This window comes from Dermacentor variabilis, chromosome 1, assembly GCF_050947875.1.
Source record: "Dermacentor variabilis isolate Ectoservices chromosome 1, ASM5094787v1, whole genome shotgun sequence".
In the NCBI taxonomy this organism is placed as follows: Eukaryota; Metazoa; Arthropoda; class Arachnida; order Ixodida; family Ixodidae; genus Dermacentor; species Dermacentor variabilis.
In genome coordinates, this window is record NC_134568.1 from 206,524,185 (window position 1) to 206,534,174 (window position 9,990).

The 9,990-nt window shown below is 47.5% G+C and overlaps 1 pseudogene; it reads right to left on the reverse strand.

Moving 5' to 3' along the window:
• Window positions 1-311: 311 nt before the first annotated feature.
• LOC142568137 (U2 spliceosomal RNA) lies at window positions 312-437 on the reverse strand (annotated as a pseudogene).
• Window positions 438-9,990: the final 9,553 nt, after the last annotated feature.

The following is a 9,990-nucleotide window of genomic DNA, read 5'->3' on the forward strand; positions in this document are numbered from 1 at the left end:
CCCGTCCCGGAGATAGTGAGCTACCGGGCATGTGTTCCCAGGGGCGGGGGGAGGGGCGCGGGGGAGTACTGTGGCAGGATTACGTCCGTATGGGCGACGGGAATGTGTGCGCCCGTCCCGGAGATAGTGAGCTACCGGGCATGTGTTCCCAGGGGCGGGGGGAGGGGCGCGGGGGAGTACTGTGGCAGGATTACGTCCGTATGGGCGACGGAAATGCGTGCGCCGATCCCGGAGATAGTGAGCTACCGGGCATGTGTTCCCGGGGGCGGGGATACCGTAGCAGGACGTGTGTATCACGGCGCGTGGACATGAACCCGTGGCCCGATCCTGAATATTGTGCAATACCTGACCAACCCGCGGCGGATGTGAAGCAAGCTTCAAGCACTCCGCCAACTTCCAAAAATAAGTTTAATATCTTGGGTCCAAATAGAAGCACATAAATTCGGCTTTGTAAGAGAAACACTGTGCAGGGTGTCCCAACTATCGTGCACAAAGATTTAAAAATATGCAAATGCCACGTAGCTGGACAAAATCAAGGTAATGTTGTTTGCCATGGTTTAGAGGTACTGAGATTATTCTTTGGATTCCAACTAATTACATAATTAGTGCTAATTAATTCATCGACTTCTCACCATATTATACTATAATTATTTGAAAAGTGTCAATGAGGAAATTGCAAATCAACATAAAAAACTCCCGACAGAGCTTTCTGTTGCCCAATACGTGCTACATAAAAGTGTTTTTCCGAGCGTGAAAGATACCCGCGAATATGTTTATCGAGATGTCTGCCTGTTTTTACTTGTCGTGTTCCATACCTAGAAAAATGTTACTGCCACTTTTTGTACACATTACGTTCAACACTTGTCGATTGTCATATTTGACAAGTTCTCGTGTTTTTCTTTTACGTGTTCCTCTTTCTTAACCTGCGGATGAGCAAAATTTTTTAGTTTTTACGTTTTTCTTCGTTGCTGTTTCTCTTCTAACTTATTTCAGTGCTTACTTGAGTGGTATTGTGTTTCTGCTAATTTGTATGCTCGCCCGCCCCTCACGTAAAACCCCTCCAGCAGGTTATTTGAGGTATTGTAAATAAATAAATAAATAAATAAATAATGCACGCAAAATTGCCGCTGCAACTGGCCATTCGAGGCACTTTGCATGCATTTGTGGGCTGCTTTCCCGCTCGGAAAAACACTTTTATGTAACACGTATTGAGCAACAGAAAGCTCTATCGGGAGTTTTTCATGCTGCTCTACAATTTCCTCACTGACACTTCCCATATAGTTATAATATTTGGGAAGTTGATTAATTAATTAGAACTAATTATGCAATTAGGCGGAATGAAAAAATAAACCTAAGTATCTCCAAGCGACAACAAACACCCTTACTTTGGTTCTGTCCAGCTACGTGGCATTTGCATATTTTTAAATCTTGGTGTATGATAGTTGGGACACCCTGTATATGTATTAGAAAGTGCACTTAGGGTAGCAAGTTGACCTTCATGCGCTTTATTTTACATCCTGTTTGTCGAATAATGAAGGGGGAAAGAGTGTGGCGATGCCGCCTACGCACGTGGCCTGCGCTTCTGTGGCCATGACGTCACGCTCGTCGGAGGTTGCGGCGCGGCTGCCGCAGCGGTTGCGGCACATACGTGGAAGCAGATGCCGTGACCGCGGTGGCGCTTGTGTCGGCGTGGTGTGGTGCCGTTTAAAAAAAAATGTATGATTTCATAACGCAAGCAGCCCATGTATGCAGCCCAAACAGCTTCGCTGATAATCCGTCCCCATATGAATGTTGTGGCCCCACGAATTTTATTTTATTCCTACTTTCCATCGACAGTATAGTCAACACGTGCCAGAAAGTATGCGCAACTGGTGCGCGCTGACTTGAACATTTCGCAGACTCACGGCCTCGCCACGGCGCGTTACTGGGGTCCCGGAGTGTGCGCGAGGCGACAATCTTTTGAACCCCTAGCGGAGAGAAAAAAAGCCGCACTGCCAGCCGATCACTTGCTTCTCGCGCATCGGCACACCTGTCCTGCGTGCGACACCCGAAGGAGCGCGGAACGCGTTGCGAGACGCCCGTACAGGCCAAGACGCGCGCAAGGTGAGTCCCGTCGACTGCGGCGGATGCGAGCGGGGGCGACAGCGTGCCCGGGCCGACTTGCCGGTGGGCGTCATTCGAACGGACAGGAGCCATATTTCCGCCCGGCACAGGCTGGAATTCAGTATGTGCAGGCGACCAACGCAAACGGCGGTAAAATCTGCCGTCGCAGGTAGACAAGAAGCAGTGCTAAGCCGTCAACCAGCAGTGACTCGAATTTATTTGCTTTTTACATGATCGTATTTCTTTTTTGCCCGATGACTCGAAGACTAACTCCAAAATGGATTTTAGTTTGTTTTGGTGTTCCGTGCACCTGTCGACTGGCACAAGATTCTTGGCGCAAGTAAGAATACAGGCAAACAATTTTCCCCTTGGTGTTAACAAAACCCAGCGCATCGTGTGATTAATTTTTTTTAAGCAAGGTGATGAATATACCAGAAACGCGATCTAGAAGAAACATGATACAATGTTATGCAAAAAAATTCAAGGGCGGGAAACTGTATTCATAAATACAATGATTAGAGACTTCACTGGACGTCGGAAATAAATCGGCGGTATAAACCAATTTCTTACGCCTCATTTAGTATATACAGTTTACTTGTTTCTACAACGAGTTCCAGAAGTAGGTGGCATTGGGTAGAATCTTGTTCTGTTTCGCGAATCGTGTATACAGTTAATATTCATTATAGCTGATCTGGGAATGACTATAACGAAAGCGGACGGTTTATTCCTTTATGTAAGATCGTACCGAGGTTGTTCTTAATACTGTCGGAAACACTGTTGATATTTTGGCACGGGTTGAATGCTTAGCATTGGTTTCGTGGGAGCCGAATGTTAATACTCTCATGGAGCAGTTCTGCAGAGTTAGTAACGATGTCAGGTGATTGGTTTAGACGTTACCCCCAGCTCAGGATGCCATAGTTCAAGCCGTGCAGCTATGTCCGGCTACGGTCATGCCCGCGCCGACAACGTCTTGATCGCATAAACGAGGTAGAGCCACCGCGCCGCTGCCGACTACTCGCGTCATCCGTACCTGCTGCTGTTCATCGCCGATGTATTCCCTCCTGCTGCGGAAAAGCAATCGAGAGGCGCTGCATACGCGAACGCTGTAATGCTTTCTTTTTTCAGCAGCATACTCCCGTTTCTTCCACGAAATCTAAAGATTGTGTATACATTAGAATTGAGGAAGCACTGCTGCAAGGTTTTATATGACATATGAAGACTCAGTGTGTTTGATTGTTTTTGTTTTAGGTTAGGTTACGTGACGAAATATCCTACCTTCAGCGTCAAAACCTTATAGAACTCGCTGTCAAGGCCACGGTACGCTCGGAACCTCAGGATTCTGCTGCGACTGCATGTTTTACTCTCGTTTCAGATGAGTCTCGTGGTCGGCGACCTTGACAATGACGGCGAGGGAGAACGCATTGTCATCGAGCCTTATCGTGAGTGCGCTACATAAAATGAAGCTTTGGCGGTTATTCAAGTCAAACGCACAAGTGCTATTCTTAGGCGGCCGTAGGACCAACTGGAATTACTTTTTATTTTATTTTATTAGAGTTCGGGTCACTCTTGGGAGCACATTCTTCATATGCAGGCCCTCAAATTTGGTTTAATTCAGCCAAAATCGAGACCTTAAAACAGCATCAAGGATAATTCTTTAGCTTCGCAACAAAAACTGATTCCGCAGTTCTTTAGACAGCAAGTGAGGGAGCTTTTAAAACGGATGAGCTTACAACGTGTTACCATACAGTCTATGTAATATACTTCATTTGTGGGTCGTAAGAAATCTTAGTCATATAATAGTGTTCTTTTTTCAAGATAAACATTATCAATTATGTGCACTTTAATATATGCAGCTGGAAAAATTGTGAGTTGATGTGTGTGTTGCGGAGTTAAGTTTGCAAACTTAATTAATGAATAATTTTTTAACTTTGCAGATTTTTAACAACTTCTGAGAAGTTAGAGAGCCAAAATATAAGATAGCTACTGTGAACATGCACTAGCCTTTGGCCTTTTCTTATAAAAGATAAAAAAATTCATTGAAATCGGATGAGCTGTTGACAGGCTTTCTGCGTTAACAAGCGTATTTGAATAGAAAGGCAAGTGCCGAATCTACGTCCTTTATTTGACGCAAGCACACCGAGCGGAGAAATGAAACATGTCACAGTCCCGTATACCAGAAAATTGTTACTCGCACCACCAGGCGATTGTGAGCATTTGGGTCTAAAATGGGCCGCAATAAGTAGCACCTTCACGGGAACAAAGATGACTCTAGGTTTATCTCAATGAAGTGAATCGCAGCCAAAGTTAAACATTTATGACCTAAGGATGAACCGTTTCCTGCGAGTATTGCACGGGAATGACTAAACCGTAGCACAATGGGACCACTTATAGTGATGGGCATCTGCTCTAACACCAACATGGTTGTGCAATGTTGCTTGCGCCTCGTCTGCATGCCACGCCCATTGCGACAGCGTTGGTCACGTGTACACGATAGTAGGCTCGAGGCAACGCGGATGGTGATCCCTCATGCGCGCCTTTCGCAACACTGTATACACTGGCAGCAGGTCATTCGCAGCCGATTTTTCCAGAGAGCTCCGGGGCAGCTAGGTCATGCATACGTGTGGACGGCACCTTATAATCACGTGTGCACGGTGGGACAATCCGACAAATCAGCATGGCGGCACAAGCCAGGACCGATGACTAAGCCACTGTTGTATGTGCCTGTTTCATGAATAGTTACTGCTGAAAGAGCGAAAAGAAACAGGACGAAGTGGCGGACAGATGAAGGTTGCCTGCGGGAACCATAGCCGCCTCAACTTTCACGCGTCCCGAGGAGGAAGGTAAACAGACTGATAAAGGTAAAAAGCGGGAAGAACGGCGAAGAAGAGGAACTGAAAATTTGACACTGCATTTGGTGGACAACGCGAGCAGAAATCACTAAAACATTTCTGACCCACAGTATGCGCATTTTGTCTACCATGGAGTATTTCGATCCTTTGCCAACTCATACCCAACCTTGGTCTAGTCGTGCCGGTGGCGAGATCTCTCGTCATTTTGTGGAAGTAATGGATGCCCAATGATACGGCGCTTGGTTTGAATCCGATCCCATAGAATAATGCATAAGCACCCCAGCCAGTCCGCCACTGCAAATATACTCGTGCACTTGGATTTGAATGCACACAAAATAAACCAGACAGATATAAAAAAATTAGCGGAGGATCCTCCATTACGGTGTCCCTCATATAGCCCACCATGAACCTTTGAGACGTAAACCACACACGTACGCACGCACACGCAAAAACGGCGTAATGTTCAAATGACAAAACCAGCGCTCACCTGCTCCTTTGCGGGAAGAGCGCCTGCTTGCATGTGTGGATCAGACTCTCTTTTTGTCAGCCCTGATTACAAGCCAGCAGCTGTATTCGTACCTTCATCGCAGGCAAGACAGGAACACCTAAACACCGTCTCGTCCTCCCTTTTTCCTTTTCTCCTTCACTTTTCTTCTTAAGACTGCATTTCTTAGCGAGTTACATTTCAGTATTGGGTATGTTTCTAGCCTCTCTCGTGGGCCAGCCCCGGAGATAGTGCAGCAGGTTAAAAATGTGGCTGATATGTGATAATGGGTATATGCCTATGGGACCACTGGTTATATATATATATATATATATATATATATATATATATATATATATATATATATATATATATATATATATATATATATATATATATATATATATATATATAGTGTGTGTGTGTGTGTGTGTGTGTGTGTGTGTAACTTAAGTTCATCTACATAAAGAAATAAAAATGTGCGCCGGTGGGATAAGAACAGAGGACCACTAGCACAGCAAAGCGATGCTATAGCCGTTTTCTTTTTGTGTGTTCTAACCTTTCGGCCACAGGCCTCAGCATGCGAAATAAAATATAGTTAATAATTTCCCGCGTGGAGACGATTGGTGCGTTTTGCGAACGGCGACAGTTTCACCTCGTGCACCGTCGATGTGCGACGCGTGCAACACCACTGACGACGCTCTCCATCGGGCCAGCGTTGTCGGACGTTTCGTGGTTGACAGGGTGCTGTTACTTCTATGCAGCGCTGCGTCGCTGATGTCCCAGTATGTGAGCATATGCAGCCATGTATATGCGGTGCGCCAAGATGTCGCACCCGCGTGTACGTTGAAAACCGTCCGCGGAAGTCCAAGCGCAAAGCTGAACCATGATATCGCTGTCAATAGTTACGCTCCTCCTAATCCCCTCACGCCAGGGGTGACGCTATACAGTCCCGTGGGCGGTAACTCCGCCCCTATCTCACCCCCGAACTCGCTGAGGAAGACGTCGAGGTTTAATCGCCTTCAACCTTTTTTTTTTTTTTCGTTTACTCTACGCACCGGCTTGTTCTCCTCCTCCGCCGTCGAGGGTGAGGAAGGTGAAAGAGCTACGCGTACTATCGTGGACAATTGAGGTCCAAAGCGGAGCACTTGCCCGAAGAACTGAATGCACTACAGTGCGCGCCATCGGCCAGTTATCCTTTTCCACATGCGCGCGTGCATATGGCTTTCCCTCAGAGTACAGGGCTGCTCGCCCACTGCAGCGGGTATAGTGAGGAAACAATTAAGCATCGAACAATTGAGTATATGCAACATTATCGCTTTAGGTCCAGCAGTCCCGCACTCTGCGTGGAAATCATATGCACGCGCATGTGGACAAGGATGACTGGCCGACTGCGCGCACTGTACCTGGAGTTATGCTTTGGGCACGCGCTCCGCTGCTTGTGTTTCAATCATATACGGTAGTACATAAACTAATCTAAGGACGATGCTGCCCTGACGAAGACAAGTGCTCCGTCGAATCGTTGGGCTTCAGTGACATTCCTTGTTCTACGACTGTTGCGTTCCATTTTCATGTACTAGACTGGAACAAACCATCCCATAATAGAGCTCCAACTCGAGTTGACAGATTGCGCGACGGTCTTCGCTGCTCGCTCGCTCCGTACAGTATACATCTGCACAGCTGCGTTAGAACGTATATCTTCTGTTGTGACAACGATGGTACTGGTGCATTGAGTAACTTGACGTGCTAAAACGTGTTTACCAGGACAAATGCCACGTCCCCTTTCAGCCTGCGAGACAGCGTAAGGTCGCCTTGCTTGCCATAAAGTCGTTACGCTCTTCTGTCTGGCGCTCATTTTTTGCAGACTCCTCGTCATTGCTGAGCTCGGAGACAGCGCTGCTGTTTCTCTCCGTGGCCATCCTGGCTGCGGTGACGGCCTGCTGCTGGTGCGGCTTCTACGTTGCCTCAAAGCGCAGGCGATTATCCGCCTACCTTCACCAGCTACACGCGCCATCCGAAGCCTCGACATCGACAGAAGCCGAGGTCAAGACGCTACCGCGACTTTCGTCGGCCCACAACCTAGTTTACGCGCACTACCTGCAGCCACACCTCAACACCGGTGCCCCACCTCTTCCACCTCTTCCCCAGCTGCATACGTCCCTGGAAATGGACTGCCAGCCTCCGGGCTTCAAACACATTCACTGCCATTATGTCTCGTAGCACAGGCTTGCTCTCTTACTATGTGCCAACGACCGACCAGTTTTCGGTTTGATTTTATCGCCATTAGTCTCGTTTGTTTGTTCGTTTTTACCACAGTGGCGTGTTTTTAGTACATGGCTCTACAAATAAAAATGAGGTTCCAACTGTTCAGTCCGAAAAACTTGTTCGCCAGAATCCAGCCGTTCTTACTCTTTATACCCAAAATATTACAATTAGGCTCTGCCCGTTTGTTAGGGAGCCTTCGGTCCAAAACTTTGATACATATATCGGGCCCCGGCAATTCTCAGCTCTCATATGCCTAAGAAAGTGTCGTTGACGTACCGAATGATACAGAGGAGCGTGTGCTCAGCTGACAACGGGATATATTTTCTGTATTAAGATGTATACAGCCACGTGAAGTGCCAAACTTCTCGGTTGTACTGTGGGGTGAGAACTGCTGCTTAGCGCCCCCCGTCCGAGTGGCCTCGCCAGGTTTCGCCCTCCTCCTTGCCGGACCTTGAGCTCTGTGTCGGGTCAAAGCGCGAGACGCACGAACGTTGTGCTTGTCTCTCTTCCATGAGTTTCTCCATTTAACGTGCTACTGTAGTAATGGCGTTTCAGAAAAGCGCGTGCTCTAGCGACTTGTGTCGCAAGTATGGGACGCCCAAATAGGTACCATCAGCAGGGAGTAGTGTGGAGCAAAATTTTGAACTTACGATGACAATAATTTGGAGTTCGTGCAGCCAACGGAGTTTTCAAGTTATACCCGCATCATTCCTCCTGTAAAGCACGCTTTTTCAATATATAACTAGCTATGCGGAGGTGCATCTGCAGGGGAAGGAGCAACTGAGATCGCGAACGACATATAGAGAACATCATACTGACGCTACGGCGTCACACGGACGTGGCTTTACGCTGACGTCGCAAGTACAGAAGCTAGCAAACGCAATCATATCTTCCTTGAAGACAGCTTCGTGCAGGAGTTTTCGTTCAAGCACAAACTACTATGCCCGTCCCACACTGAATCGAGTACCCATGTCGTGTTTTATCAGATTTTCAAGGACCGTGCCTAACGTGATTAGGCGCTGCTCATGTAAAGGTTTACTGGCGCATAAACTTCTGATACTGCACAGCCGTTCTCTGATGCGCATTCTATAAGGAGCCTCGCTTAAAGGGGCCCTGAGGCATTTTTTTAACATGGTAAGAAAATGAGTCAAATATTACTGCACTACATGCAGCAGAAAATTTACTGTCAAACACAGCGAAAAAATCGCTTGCTCTCGCTTCCGCAATGTCATCGAATGCAGCCGGCCCACCAACACTATTAGCCGATTCCGTGATCGCGAGAACATTGTCAGTAGTGCGTAAGTGCTGATTTCTAGTCGCATAAATGAAAAATATGTCTACGATCTCAAAAATACAGGAAAATAATTTCGTCTTTGCACTGCGCGTAGCCACGTCTTCTGCACGTGGCCTCCAAAATGGTGGCGGCGTGCTACGTAGCGTAGTCTACCGCGGCCGCCACCGGCTGTCCTGACAAGCCCTTTCACCACAAAGCGCCTCTATTGAATTTCACCGCCGCGACACTCAACCTCTAGTCGGGGCTTTGCTCCCATGGCTTCTGCGCTGTGCTTCCAGCGCGCTACCGGAGACGAAAGGAAAGGGAAAGTGCGATAACTCCGCTTATAGTTGGATTCTAAAGAAATTTTGCAGCATGAGATTCGTGAGACGACGTCCTTTAATAGTGAGGCCATTCTCTGATAAGTTTCAAAAGTGTTTCAGGGCCTCCTTCAGGCCTGTTTCACATGGTGAGATTTTGCTTGGAGATTTCGCGTTTGCGCATTCGCAGGTCCGACAAATGTGCCGTTCAGCCATTCGTGCGTACAATTTTTTTATGTTCGGCAGAGCTGACGTTCTCTGCTAAATATCGCATGCGGCGCAGGCGGAGGACCAATACTCGGATCATCAAACACTTCACTATATGGCACGCCTGCTTTCCTTTCGTTTATAGACGAACGAATTCGAACAGTTTCTAGTTTATTTTGCTGTTCTCGCCAAAACAGACTGATCAGGCCTATGCCAAGAATCGCATCCGCCGCCTGCGATCGCTGCTTGGGAAATGACAATGCGAAGTTCTCGGTTGTGGAATTCGCAACTGCGAAAAACAGTGCGAAATCGACGCTTATTGATGCATGTGAAACAGCCATTGCAAGGCCAGCAAGAAGCGTTCCAGCCCTTTCCTTAACTCTCAGTCGCACTCTGTGCTAGATGCTATATCGCTCCCGCAGCGTGGTGAAAAGGCACTTATTGTACCAGGCGCTCATGGAGGCACCCGCGCGCCGCTGAGGAGGGAGT